The 13,798-nt window shown below is 45.5% G+C and overlaps 1 long non-coding RNA gene across 2 annotated transcripts in view; it reads left to right on the forward strand.

The window, feature by feature from the left end:
- LOC110145893 (uncharacterized) overlaps nucleotides 1-13,798 on the forward strand; it is a 108,769-nt gene that overhangs the window by 69,480 nt on the left and 25,491 nt on the right. The window contains exons 3-4 of one of the 2 annotated variants that reach the window (XR_011486352.1): nucleotides 5,259-5,362; nucleotides 6,814-8,314. The exons of the other annotated variant lie outside the window; for it this stretch is intronic. This is a non-coding gene — a long non-coding RNA (uncharacterized lncRNA). Of the gene's footprint in view, nucleotides 1-5,258; nucleotides 5,363-6,813; nucleotides 8,315-13,798 lie in introns of those variants that run through there. 2 annotated transcript variants of the gene reach the window in all.

The following is a 13,798-nucleotide window of genomic DNA, read 5'->3' on the forward strand; positions in this document are numbered from 1 at the left end:
TAATGTGGAAACATTTACACTCGGGGTCACAGGAAGTATTGAAACTGAGTCCCCCTAAGACTGAATTCCCTTGCCCAGTTTGTGATTAGTCTATGAGAAAAACTCTGTTCCCTTCTTGACTTAGCTCTGCTCCCCTCAAGATTGAGGGGTATTGAAGAAAAGGGGAGACGGAAGACACGTAGGACCTGTGGGGAACCTCCGTGGTATGAAACCCCCTCCGTGTTCCCTGTTTTCTAAAAAACAAAAAAGCTTTGGTTTCCTGGACCTTGCACTCTGCGGCGACTCAGACGGTAAAGGATCTGCCTGCCACCGCCAGAGATGTAAGAGATGTGGGTTTGATCCCTGGGTCGGGAAGCTTCCCTGGAGAAGGGAATGGCAGCCCACCCCACTATTCCTGCCCGGAGAATCCCACGAACAGAGGATCCTGCAGGGCCACAGTCCATGTGGTCACAGAGTCGGACAGAACTGAGCACGCACACGCGCTGGTGTGCATCTTGGGTGGTATAACTCACCTTCTCCCCAGGCACAGTGAAGTTGGCCATCATTTTTATTGGTTATTTAGACACTGTGTTCTCTTTATGTGAGGTTCCTCCTGAAGGCTTTGATGTTTCTCCCATTCCGGTACCTTTTTCCTTCTTGGTTCTGAGCTGATCTTTATAAGCTCTTTGTGATTATATATGTTGCAAATTCCTTACTGTGATGGCCTGACTGTGCTTTCTGCCTTTTTCAGCTATGCTACCAAAAAAAGGAGTCTGGCTGTTTGCCACTCAGAAAAGAGGCCAGTAAAGAGCCCAGGATGTAGGAAATAAAAGCTTGCTTTATTGCGGATGCTGGCAATGGGACAGCGTTTCCCTGGTAACTCAGATGGTGAAGAATCTGCCTGCAATGCAGGAGACCCTGGTTCGATCCCTGGGTCAGGAAGATGCCTTGGAGAAGGGAATGGCAACCCACTCCAGTTCAAACCTTAGAGAATTCCATGAACAGACCATGGGGTTGCAAAGACTCAGACACGACTGAGCAACTAACACTTCACTTTTAGGGATGGTCGGGGGTAGGGTGTCCAAAAGTAACTCCCCTGCCAACCCCTGAAACTCAGCAGGCAAGAGACTTTATAGATAGAGAGGTCGGGGGCTCCGTTTAGAAACAGCACAGTCAGCTCTGGCAGTCAACTTGAAATTGATCATCAGTGGTCTGACCAGCACCATCTCAGTTTTTTAGGTAGACCTGGAAATATTTCCAGGTTCCATTTGTCCCCATTTCTTGAGGCTTGTTCTTGGACCTGTGGCAACTTATGTCATGGCCTCCAGTCTGATATTCACGTAGTTAACTTCTCCACTTAGTAGGGCTTCCAGTATCTGTAAGACCACTCAGAGGACATGGCCCAGAATATTCTATAGCCTCCGAGAAGGAACTAGAAGCCCTTGACTTTTCTCAGTGAGCTCAGGTCAGTTCAGTCGCTCAGTCGTGTCTGACTCTTTGCGACCCCATGGACTGCAGCACACCAGGCCTCCCTGTCCATCACCAACTCCTGGAGTTTACCCAAACTCATGTCCATCGAGTCGGTGATGCCATCCAACCATCTCATCCTCTGTCATCCCCTTCTCCTCCCACCTTCAATCTTTCCCAGCATCAGGGTCTTTTCCAATGAGTCAGCTCTTTGCATCAGGTGGCCAAAGTATTGGAGTTTCAGCTTCAACATCAGTCCTTCCAATGAACATTCAGGACTGATTTTGTTTAGGATGGACTGGTGGGATCTCCTTGCAGTCCAAGGGACTCTCAAGAATCTTCTCCAGCACCACAGTTTAAAAGCATCCATTCTTCGGCGCTCAGCTTTCTTTATAGTCCAGCACTCACATCCATACATGACTCCTGGAAAAACCATAGCCTGAGTGAGTGCACTATGATGATTTGGTTGCCTTTGACTGTTTACCTTTGTTTCTGCACGTTCACACTTCTCTGATTACATTTATTCTTTGGCTACAGTTTTCCCACAGACAGAAAAGGCAGGCAGAGGACATGGTCGGGCAAGGACCATGGAGTCCTGCTCCATCAGAGACACGCTGGGTGAGCAGCTGTTCTGAAACGTAATGTCCTCAGTCCACCAACACTTTCCTAATACTTAGGAATTCCTGTGTGTTGCTTTGAAATCTGACTTGACAGCGAGCTCGTGAAAAAATGTGCTATAATATTATTTTTGTTTGAACAAGCTCCAGGAGTTGGTGATGTCTGACTCTTTGCAACCCCATGGACTGCAGCCCTCCAGGCTCCTCCGTTCATGGGGATTCTCCAGGCAAGAACACTGGAGTGGGTTGCCTTTCTTTCTCCAGGGGATCTTCCGCACCCGGGGATCAAACCCCGGTCTCTGGGTCTCCTGCTTCTGCAGGTGGATTCTTTACCAGCAGCGCCACCTTCTGGGATGACGGGGAAGTTACGTTTGCTGCAGCCGGACGCGGCGGGATGCCGCAGGTGGCTGTGAGCGTTCAGATGGGGGTGGTCTCACGGAGAAACGGAATTTAAACTTTGCTTTTACTCGCTTTACATTTGAATTGGCGTCTGTGGCTGGCGAGTGTCTTACCGAATATTGCAGCTCCAGCTGCTTTATCCGTGTACGTTTTCTCAATACCAGGGGGCTCAGCGGTCAAGAATCTTCCTGCCAGCGCAGGAGTCAGAAAGATCGCCTGCAGAAGGAAATGACAACCCGCTCCAGTATTCTGGCCCGGAGAATCCCCATGGACGGAGGAGCCTGGCGGGCTACAGTCCATGGGGTTGCAAAGAGTCAGACACGACTGAGCGGTCATTTTTCGTATAAAACGGTCTGACCGCCTCATCCTGTTCCCTTGGTTTATTTTCTGAATTTTTTTTTTTTTTTTGCAGTGTTTTAATGACGACTTGATATATCTTTATATCCAAAAAGACAGTTAACCCTCTAGCAGGGAGCTCCTAAAACCCTTGGAATTTCCTGAGAGAGCGGAGTTTCTTTGTAATTCAAAAGCAACCTGGGGTTATGCTCTTGAGTTTATGCTAATGAGGTGATGGAAGATTGTCTTTCAGTCACTCCCCCAACCCCCAACCCCCACCAAGGACCGCAGCACGCCAGGCTTCCCTGTCCATCACCGTCTCCAGAGCTTGCTCAAACTCCTGTCCATCAAGTCGGTGATGCCATCCAACCATCTCATCCTCTGTCGCCCCCTTCTCCTCCAGCCCTCAATCTTTCCCAGCATCAGAGTCTCTTCCAATGAGTCAGGTCTTCTCATCAGGTGGCCAGAGCATTGCAGCTTTAGCTGCAGCATCAGTCCTTCTGATGAATATTCAGGCTTCCTTTCCTCTAGGATGGACTGGTTTCCTGTCCTTGCTCTTTGCAGATTTTCTCCTGAGATTGTTTAAATTTGCTTTAGTGACGACTTCGTCCTCGGTATTCTGTTTACATTTGTTATAGGTAATTAGTACTTGTTGCAGGGAGAAGCCAATTCGACTCCCGGTTGGAACTGTTTCTTTGACTTGCTTTTCATGAGCTTTTGCTTTATAGCCATACATAATGGCCCGCCTCGGGGAACCATTCCCTTAGGCCTGACTGTTAAACTAAGGCACCTTTGTTCAGAGCTCTGTCCACCTGTGGATGAAGCAAGAAAGAAATACAGCCTCTGCCTGAGGCCGTCTGTTCCAGGAGTTGTTTGCAAGATTAATGGCCTTTTTAGGGCTTTGAAGGTGGCTCAGATAGTAAAGTGTCTGCCTGCAATGCAGGAGACCTGGGTTCAATCCCTGGATTGGGAAGATCCCCTGGAGGAGGAAATGACAACCCACTCCAGTTTCTTGCCTGGAAAATCCCATGGACGGAGGAGCCTGGTGGGCTACAGTCCATGGGGGTCACAAAGATTTGGACAGGACTGAATGACTGACACACACCTGTCTTCTATCTATGTCTGTCTATCTATCTTTTATCTACGTTCTATCTATCTTTTCATACTGTTCATGGGGTTCTCAAGGCAAGAATACCAAAGTGATTTCCCATTCCCTCCTTCAGTGGGCCTTCTATTGTCAGAAAGAAAGCTGAGTGCTGAAGAATTGATGCTTTTGAACTACGGTGTTGGAGAAGACTCTTGAGAGTCCCTTGGACTGCAAGGAGATCCAACCAGTCCATCCTAAAGGAAATCAGTCCTGAATATTCATTGGAAGGACTGATGCTGAAGCTGAAACTCCAATACTTTGGCCACCTGATGTGAAGATCTGACTCATTGGAAAAGACTCTGATGCTGGGAAAGATTGAGGGCAGGAGGAAAAGGGGACGACAGAGAATGAGATGGCTGGATGGCATCACCGACTCGATGGACATGCGTGTGGGCAAACTCCGGGAGTTGGTGACGGACAGAGAGGCCTGGCGTGCTGCAGTCCATGGGGTCTCAGAGAGTCGGACACAACTGAGCAACTGAACTGAACTATCTTTTATCTATGTCTGACTATCTACCTTTTATCCGTGTCTGTCTGTATATCTTCTGTCGATGCCTTTCTGTCTATCTATCTTTTATCCGTGTCTCTCTGCCTGTGTGACTGTGTGTCTCCTTACACACATATTATGGTTTGTGTTTCTGTGGAGAATGCTAACGAATACAGCGGGCAGGCTTGGCTGCTAATTAGTGAATTACGTCACCACAGTTACTGTATGTACTGTAGTTCTATCAGTTGTTTCAGGATATAGTCACTGTGAGAAACCCTTAATAATATTCCTTTTAAAAAAAATATGAAAAAAAAACTTACTGTGTCATCTAAATTCAACTTGATGGGCTTCTCAGCCTTTTTATTTAATTCTCTTTGATTGATCTGTGTGTGTTAGTCCCTTTCGCAACCCCGTGGACTGTAGGCCCACCAGGCTCCTCTGTCTGTGGGGTTCTCCAGGCGGGGATACTGGAGCGGGTTGCCGGTCCCTCCTCCGGGGGATCTTCCTGGCCCAGGGATGAAACCCGGCTCTCCTGCGTTGTAGGCAGTTTCTTTACCATCTGAGGGTTTTGAGCAATTTCTTGTTATTGTTCACAGGACTCCTATTATGCCCGTTTTCCCCGTGAGCAAACCTGGCCTCTGCAAAGGTCTCACACTACGGTGATGACAAGCGTCAACATTACGTTACCCTCAGGATGTGAATCAGTGATCCTGAAACCCATAGCCTCAGGGATTATTTCCTAGCATCCCTGAAAGGAATCTTCTGAGGGTACGTGGCATTCCAGAGGGGGTTAAAAAAAAAATTTTTTTTTTTTTTTTTGCTCTAGGGAAGGCATGAATTATTGAATATGCCAACAGCAGGATATATTTAAAATTCCTTCTACTGTATTTGAAAAATGTCATCAATTATGGAATAAGCCATATCGAGCAGGTAAAGTGTCTAAAATATCTTATTGCTTCAGCTGAATCATATTCACTAAATGTCAGGATCTTAAGCAGTGAGTTGCTAGGAAGCCAACAAGTGTAACATAGTATTCAGCAGAAGTCAAGGCTGTTTTTCAAGTAGGCGTGAAAATACTAGATTCCAACTAGTGCAGGAAGAACAGTATACGTGTAGGTACTGGCGTTACATGAACTTTACCGTCATATGACATTCCAAAACAGGAGCAGAGCAAGGCTGATTTCTGTTCTCCTGTGTTTGAACATCTTCATTATTTTATTTTTCCTAAAAAAAAAAAAATTATTTTTCAAATGAGCTGGGTTGAGGGTTCTTTTCCAGATCTCTCAGTTAATTTTTTTATTTTTTTAATATTTGTGTGCTCACTCAGTCGTATCCGACTCTTTTTGCAAACTCTTAGACTGTGGCCTGCCAGGCTTTTCTGCCCATGGGATTCTCCAGGCAAGAATACTGGAGGGGGTGGCCATGTCCTCCTCCAGGGGACCTTCCTGACACAGGGACCAAGCCCAGATGTCCTCGTTGGTGGGCAGATTCTTTACGGCTCAGCCACCTGGGAAGTCCTTTTGATATTCAACCTGTTAGTTTATTTGACCGCCCTGGGGCTTAGCTGCAGCCCGCGGGATCTTCAGTGGGATCTAATTCCCTTAACGGGGTGGAAACCCGGGACTTCTGCACTGAGAGCACGGAGTCTTAGCCCCTGAACCAGCAGGGAAGCCCCTTCCCCTGGGTTTTTCAAGTGATTAGCTCATCCTGCATCTTATACTCAGGAGTGGAGGTGCTACGTCTCAGGAAAACAGAACACACTTTACAATCTAATCCGTGTATCCCCAAGGTGTTCTGACCCCACTGTTTCCAGTCCTCGCCAACACCTGCTTCCGTAGGACTGTATAATTCTTTCCAGTCTGTTGGTGGAAACACCTGTCTTACTACAGTTTTTGTCTTCAATTCCTCCTTCCTATAGAGAGCAGTAAGTTTTTCATATATTATCTCGCCAGGTTTTTTTTTCTTTCTTTCTCTGAAATGTCTGTTAATGCCTTAGCATTTTTTTCCTAATGATTCTTTTCTTTTAAAAAAAAAATCTCAGCTCAGTTCAGTCACTCAGTCATGTCTGACTCTTTAAAAAAAATCGACTTGATTCCTTTATGCCTTAACATACGCCTCAACGTGCATTCCCTTCTACAGAATATTAAAATGTTTCTGCTTATAAATACCTCATAATTCTACTTCTAGTTCAGAGTTGTTTTGGACAGGTGAAGCATCTTTATTGGATAGAAATGATGGAATTTCAGTTGCATTTGAATCCGTCTCCCCCTTTTCAGTGACAATTTGTATCTTTAAAATATCTTCCTCTGTGGTAGTATCATCACTATATAGTCTTTTTAAAAAGTGGTGTTTTTTTTTTTTAATTTATTTATTTATTTCAGTGTCTTACTTGCAGCACCAGAGATCTTTCATCTTCTTTGGAACACTTGGGAATCTTTTTTTTTAGTTGCAGCTTGTGAACTCTTAGTTGTGGCATACTGAATCTAATTCCCTGACGTGGAATCGAATCCTGGCCCCCTGCATTGGGAGTGCAGAGTCTCAGCCATTTGACCACCAGGGAATTCCCTAGTCTTTTATGTTCTTTCCTAATAAATCTTAATATTCATGATGGCAAGGGCTGGCAAATGAGTGACTCCTTATGTATCAGATAGTGGTCTGGGCACCCTCATCAGTTGTTCCATAGTGGGATTGGATATAGGCCTTCAGCTTCTAAAATTACACCTTTTTTTCGCCTTTGAGTCTGAAATGCGAAGCAACAGCGTTTTGCGAGAATACATTGTGGAAGGCAAGAACTCTGAAAAATAGTGATTTGGCCAAAATGGAAGATTGAATGCATTTGTACTGCCTGAGAGTGGCTCTAAAGTCAAAACTGTTTCTCTTTGCCTGTCAATAAATGAGCTTTCTCTGAAAATCCTTCTCTATTAAGGTTTAACAGATAAAAGAAATCATCTAGTTTAAAATCTACAAATGCAAGCGTGGAAAAACCCAGCTTCACAGAGAGTGTGTAAAGTATGACACTTTATTTCCACAAATCATTGTTTGTATACGTGTATACTTTTGTTAAATGGTTTTGAATGTTGCATATTATAACTTAATATGCACTTTTCCATTCGGATACACATCTGTCAATCTACCTGTCATCTATCAATGTAACTATCTATCTGTGTGTGTGTGTGTTAGTCTCTCAGTTGTGTCCGACTCTTTGCGACCCCATGGACTGTAGCCCACCAGACTCCTCTGTCCATGGGATTCTCCAGGCAAGAATACTGGAGTGGGTTGCCATTCCATTCTCCAGGGGATCTTCCCCACCCAGGGATCAAACCCAGGTCTCCTGCATTGCAGGCAGATTCTTCACCATCTGCACCACCAGGGAACCCATCTGTTTATCATCTGTCTGTGTCTATCTGTCTATCTCTCTGTCTGTCTGTCTATCTATCCATGGAGAGAATGGAAAATTGTAAAATAACAGGAATTCCTTGGAAGCCCAGGGTTAGGACTTGATAGTCTCACTGCCGAGGGCCAGTGTTCAGTTCCTGGTCACAGAACTAAAAACCCTCAAGCCACATGGCATAAAAAAGAGAAAAAGTCAAAAAAGGAAAAGAGAAAGAAGTAGAACAGTGTAAAATAACAGCAGTTATTTTACCTAGGTGGTGAGAGAATTTTTATTTTCTCCGAGTTACCTGCATTTTTTCAAATTTTTAAAATGAGTTCGCCTAACTTTGAATTAATGCATGCTGGTGGTGGTTTAATCGTGTCCGACTCTCTGTGACCCCACGGACTGTAGCCCACCAGGCTCCTCTGTCCATGGGATTCTCCAGGCAAGAATGCTGGAGTGGGTTGTCATTTCCTCCTCTAGGGGATCTTCCCGACCCGGGGACCGAACCCGGGATTCTTTAACCACCTGAGCCACGAGGGAAGCCCCAGTCTGTACTTTTGTCAAGTATGGATATTTCTACTCGCATATGAATATTCATTTTGGTGTTGGATTTCTTCGAAAGTCTCCGTAGAAACTGGTCTGGGAAGAGGCTTGCTGTCTCTCTCTGAAACAGCAGTTTTGAAAGAATGGTGTCCCTCGCGCGTTCCTACAGACACTGTTTCACCCTCTGATATGGCGAGGAGTTATCCAGTGTGGATAAGGGAAGGAATAAAGCCCCATGGGTCCCTTCCCAATGTGAATCTTTATTTCTGTGTTAAAGCATGCTCACGCAAAAAGAGACCCTGATGATCAGAGCCAGAGAAGCTTGATACCAACCAGGTAACAGAAAAAGTTTAGCTATTTCCACAAAGGAAAAGGGTTCTTGATCCCAGGAAGAAGCAAACTTAAATGAGACAGCATTCTTACAAACAGAGTGTCAGTTCTAAATAGTGGATAGGTTTCTTTTTATTGCTTAACATGAATTATTTTTCCTCCTTAAAGTCATAACTGATTCTAAAACACCCCTAACTCTCTAGAACTTCCATGAAAATGCCCACATGTTTCAACAGTGAGTTTTTAAACCTCACGGATACTGCGAACAATGGTATTTCAGGGAATAGAAATAATAACGTCATTATTTTTGCTTAAAAGTTTTACCGATTAGTCTTCACCGTTCCGCTTTCTCCCAAATGTACACACCGTGGCTGTCTCCACTGTCACCAGGGACAAATGTCAAAAGCACTGTATACATTGCATACAAATTGTATTTACAATGTGTGCTCACTGTATGCAAAACTATTGTATACACAGTGAGCTTCCCAGGAGGCATAGTGGTAAAGAACCCACCTGCCAATGCAGGAGACTTAAGAGATGTGGGTTCCATCTCTGTGTCGGGAAGATCCCCTGGAGGAGGGCAAGGCAACCCACTCCAGTATCCTTGCCTGGAGAATCCCCAAGGACAGAGGAGCCTGGCGGGCTACAGCCCATGGGGCCACAAAGAGCCAGGCAAGACTGGGCATGTATATACAGTGTTAGATTTGCCCCAGACGTGATCCAGTTCTCAGACGCTAAAACACCATGTTGCATTAAAACAAAGGAAAATATGATACAAAGTACCATGAAAGAGCGTTTGCTTGTATTGTAAGCATTTAAAACAAACTGCTGCTGGGTTTCTGGGAGACATTCGCTTTCAGAAAGCAACTAAGCCACGGGTCTGGGCATCATTAAAAGACGTGTCAGCGACTTTCTCCATATGAGACTGGACAGTCCCATTGGAGGTGATGGATTGCCTTGAATTATACTGTCACACCCCCTCTAGCAAGAGGGCAATTACATCGAAGTGCGTCCATCTTGTGAGACCCACCTCTTCCCACAAAGAAAGAGGTGATTTGTCCTCCGTCTGCTCCTTTCATCTGGGTGATAAAGTTTACTTCCCAAGAGGGAATCTGTCTGGTCTCATCAAGAGGAGAAGGCAGAATATGCATCTTTTCTGTGTCCAGAGTCTCGTCATTAGAACACGATTTCATAAGAGGGAATACAGGCGATGAAGCCGATCATCCTGTCGTTTTCTCTTTTTAGAGTTGCTTTTGTATCTTTTGCCTTTGTGTTATTTATTTGGCCGTGCTGCGTCTTAGCTGCAGCACTCGGAAGCTTCGACCTGCACTGTGGCACGTGGAACCTTTCCTTGCGGCGCACGGAATGTTCGATCGTTGTGCGGGATATTTAGTGGTGGCATGCTAACTCTTAGAGGCAGCCTGAGGGACCTACTTCCCGGACCAGGGATCAAACCCAGGCCCCGATCCCCCTGTACTGGGAGGACAGGGTCTTAGACTGTGGACCTCCAGAGAAGTCCCCTCGAGTCGCATCCTTAAGTCTGCGTTACAGTGGACTTACAGGTCCTCTGTCCCTTTCCTTTACGCTTCTTAAATGGTCACTGTTTTTCTCTTCTCTTCTCAAAGTCTCCTTTAGATGTTTCTCAGAAAACTGGTCCACTTGATAACCCGCTGCTCTCTGGCACAGGTTCCTCAGCCCAGCCCACTGTTAGCATTTAGGACCAGAGAACCCTGCTGTGCGGGTTGTCCCGCGCATTGCAGAGCGTGGAGCAGTACCTCTGGGCTCCTCCCATGATAGTTGCTCACTGAAGAGTGTGGAGCAGTTTCTCGGGTCTCCTCCCACAATCGTTGTTGATGTTATTCAGTCACTCAGTCGTGCCCGACTCTTTGCGACCCCATGGACCGCAGCACGCCAGGCTTCCCTGTCCTTCACCATCTCCCAGAGTTTGCTCAAATTCATGTCCATTGAATCAATGATGCCATCCAACCATGATCAAACTCCAAACCAATAGGTGAGGAACCCAAATCTCTCTCCACTTTGACCACAGAGTAACACAACATTCACATTTTTTCTGCGGATTTCACCATAGTAAGGAATAATCCACATTGTGGGGAAAGAATCAATATGGAATAAATGAATAAAGAAGGCACTCCATGGCAAATAGATGGGGAAACAATGGAAACGGTGACAGACTTTGTTTTCTTGGGCTCCAAAATCACTGTGCATGGTGACTGCAGCCATGAAATTAAAAGACACTTTGCTCCTTGAAAGAAAAGCTATGACAAACCTAGACAGCATATTAAAAAGCAGAGACATTACTTTGCTGACAAAGGTCCGTCTAGTCAAAGCTATGGTTTTTCCAGTAGTCATGTATGGATGTGAGAGTTGGAACATAAAGAAAGCTGAGTGCCAAAGAATCAGTGCTTTTGAACTACGTAGTTGGAAAAGACTCTCGAGAGTCCCTTGGACTGCAAGGAGATCCAACCAGTCCATCCTAAAGGAGATCAGTCCTGGGTGTTCATTGGAAGGACTGATGCTGAAGCTGAAACTCCAATACTTTGGCCACCTGATGCGAAGAACTGACTCATTGGAAAAGACTCTGATGCTGGGAAAGATTGACAGGCAGGAGGAGAAGGGGACGACAGAGGATGAGATGGCTGGATGGCATCACCGACTCGATGGACATGAGTTTGAGCAAGCTTCGAGAGTTGGTGATGGACAGGGAGGCCTGGAGGGCTACAGTCCATGTGGTCACAGAGAGTCGGACACAACTGAGTGACTGAACAACAAAAAATAAATAAGGAATAACGTGTGATAAGGGGAAGGAGACGTGTCCCAGAGTAACAGAAAGGAACTGGAAATTGAGAGCAAATTTCCTGAGCTAACTCTTCTGTCCCAGAAGAAGGAAGGAAAGACGCAGGGTAGCTCTCAGCACTTTCTGAAGAGACAGCGTTTGCGTTCTGTATCACAACCTTACACATGTCATGTCATTTATCCTCACACTCTCCTATCTTGCCCAGAATCGTCCTGAGTGTACAATTGCTGTCTTTCCGCAGTTGAAGAAGAAATGCTGAGACTACTTAAATACATGCTATATACTTGCACGTTACGTAGCATAAAGGATTTCCCGTAAGACAAGGAAGTGAATACTGTCACTTTGTACAGGACAGTCATGCTGGTTATGTTAAATACCAGTCAAGGCCCTGCTATAGAACTTCTCAGGTGACTCAGTGATAAAGAACCCTCCTGCCAAGGCAGGAGATGCAGGTTCTATTCCTGGGTCGGGAAGATCCCCTGGAGAAGGAAATGGCAACCCGCTCCAGTAATCTTTCCTGGAGAATCCCATGGACAGCCGAGTCTGGCGGGCTGCAGCCCATGGGGTGGCAGAGAGTCAGACACGCCTGAGCGACTGGGGACATGTGCACTTAAAGGTGTGAAAGTTTGAACCTAGGCTGAAACGACGCTGTTCAGCTTCGGGGGTTGCTGTAATTCTTTTCCTTTTAGTTAATCAGACAAAGCGTGAAACAGAAGTTCAGGAATGAAATGAGGACAAAAGAGGTGTGTGATGCTGAATTAAAAAAAAAAAAAAATTTGTTATAAAAGATGAAAAAAACATCCACTTCAGAATATCATGCTCCTTTTGATCTCAGACCGTGTTGTGGCAAAATGGCTTTTTTTTCTCCCCCAGGGTCGAGAAAGACTGTTTCAAGCAGACCCATAAAATGTGCGTAACTTCAGAGGCGTCTGAATTATATATCTGAACCTGTCCCTTTTCTTCTTAAAATGCATCAGTAGCTCTTTGCTGTCTCCAGGTAGAAGCTGAAGACCTTCACACGGAGCCAGGCCCTTCATCATCTAAGCCCCTGCCAAGCTGCTCTGACGGCCTCCGTTTTGCCTCTAAACCCAGCCCTTTGGGCTACCAGCTGTTGCCAGTCCCAACACCAGCTTCACACAGCTGTGCTTTCACGGGCCATCCTTAGGGTCTCTGGCTTTGCCGAGGTGGATCCCACTCCATGTGAAAGCACACCCTGTGTTCACCCGCTTCATCTAGAAAAATCTCGCAAATAAAAAAGTCAGCACACAGCTCACCTGTTAGCGTCAACAGCATCTTCTCACCCTCCTAGGCTGCCCGGGATTTCAGATTTCCCCCGAGCATGGCGGGATCACTGCATGTGTCATTCTTTCTCACTCTGGGTTGAGCATCTTATTACATATTTGTCTCCCATCCCACAGTGAGGGATCAGGTCCATATTTAATTAACATTTAAACATCCAGGGTGCAGTTTGAGTGGCTACCGAGAATAAATATAATTACCTCTGTAGTGATTACATCAGTGGACGCATGGCCGTGCCTTTGCCTTGTTACCTGGGCTATCTTTTTAATCCTTACTCTAGCATTTCTTTCTTATTCTGGAATCCAGATGCCTTTGATGCAGAAGATTGAATGCTCAGTGATTTCTAAGCAGCAAGAGAATGATCTCATCCTATTTAATTTTTCTTTTTCATCAAGAATGTCTGAGGTTCCACCAGACCCATTAGTCAGAGGGCTCACTTCAACATAAGAGGCTGTTGGATACTTGTCAGATTCAGACACATGAATTACCTCAATGTAAGTCTGATAAATGTTACATCAGCAGCTGATTAAACAGCCGTTTCTAAAACAAGCTCCTTGTAAGCCAGAAATCCATGCATGTAATTGATACAATTCAAGTGGATCCTAAGGTTTATATGTCTTCATAAACATCTATGTCATTCCTTCAACTCCACCAACAAAGTATCAGTTAGTTTCTCCATCTACACGTAGTTAGATCCCACATCTTTTCTAAGACCAGATACAGTGTTGGAGATAGACACAGCGATATTTTTTTAAAAAGGCAAATGTATTAGCCTGATAAGAAAGACACCCTCACTGGTGAAAAATAAGCAATACATTTTATTGGAGAGTTATTCTAGGCTGGTGAAGATGACACCTGCGATGCGGGAGACCTGGGTTCGATCCCTGGGTTGGAGAGATCCCCTGGAGAAGGGAATGGCAACCCACTCCAGGCTTCCCTGGTGGCTCAGCTGGTAAAGAATCCACCTGCAGTGCGGGAGACCTGGATTTGATCCCTGGATTGG

Source organism: Odocoileus virginianus, unplaced genomic scaffold (assembly GCF_023699985.2).
Source record: "Odocoileus virginianus isolate 20LAN1187 ecotype Illinois unplaced genomic scaffold, Ovbor_1.2 Unplaced_Contig_6, whole genome shotgun sequence".
Taxonomy (NCBI): domain Eukaryota; kingdom Metazoa; phylum Chordata; class Mammalia; order Artiodactyla; family Cervidae; genus Odocoileus; species Odocoileus virginianus.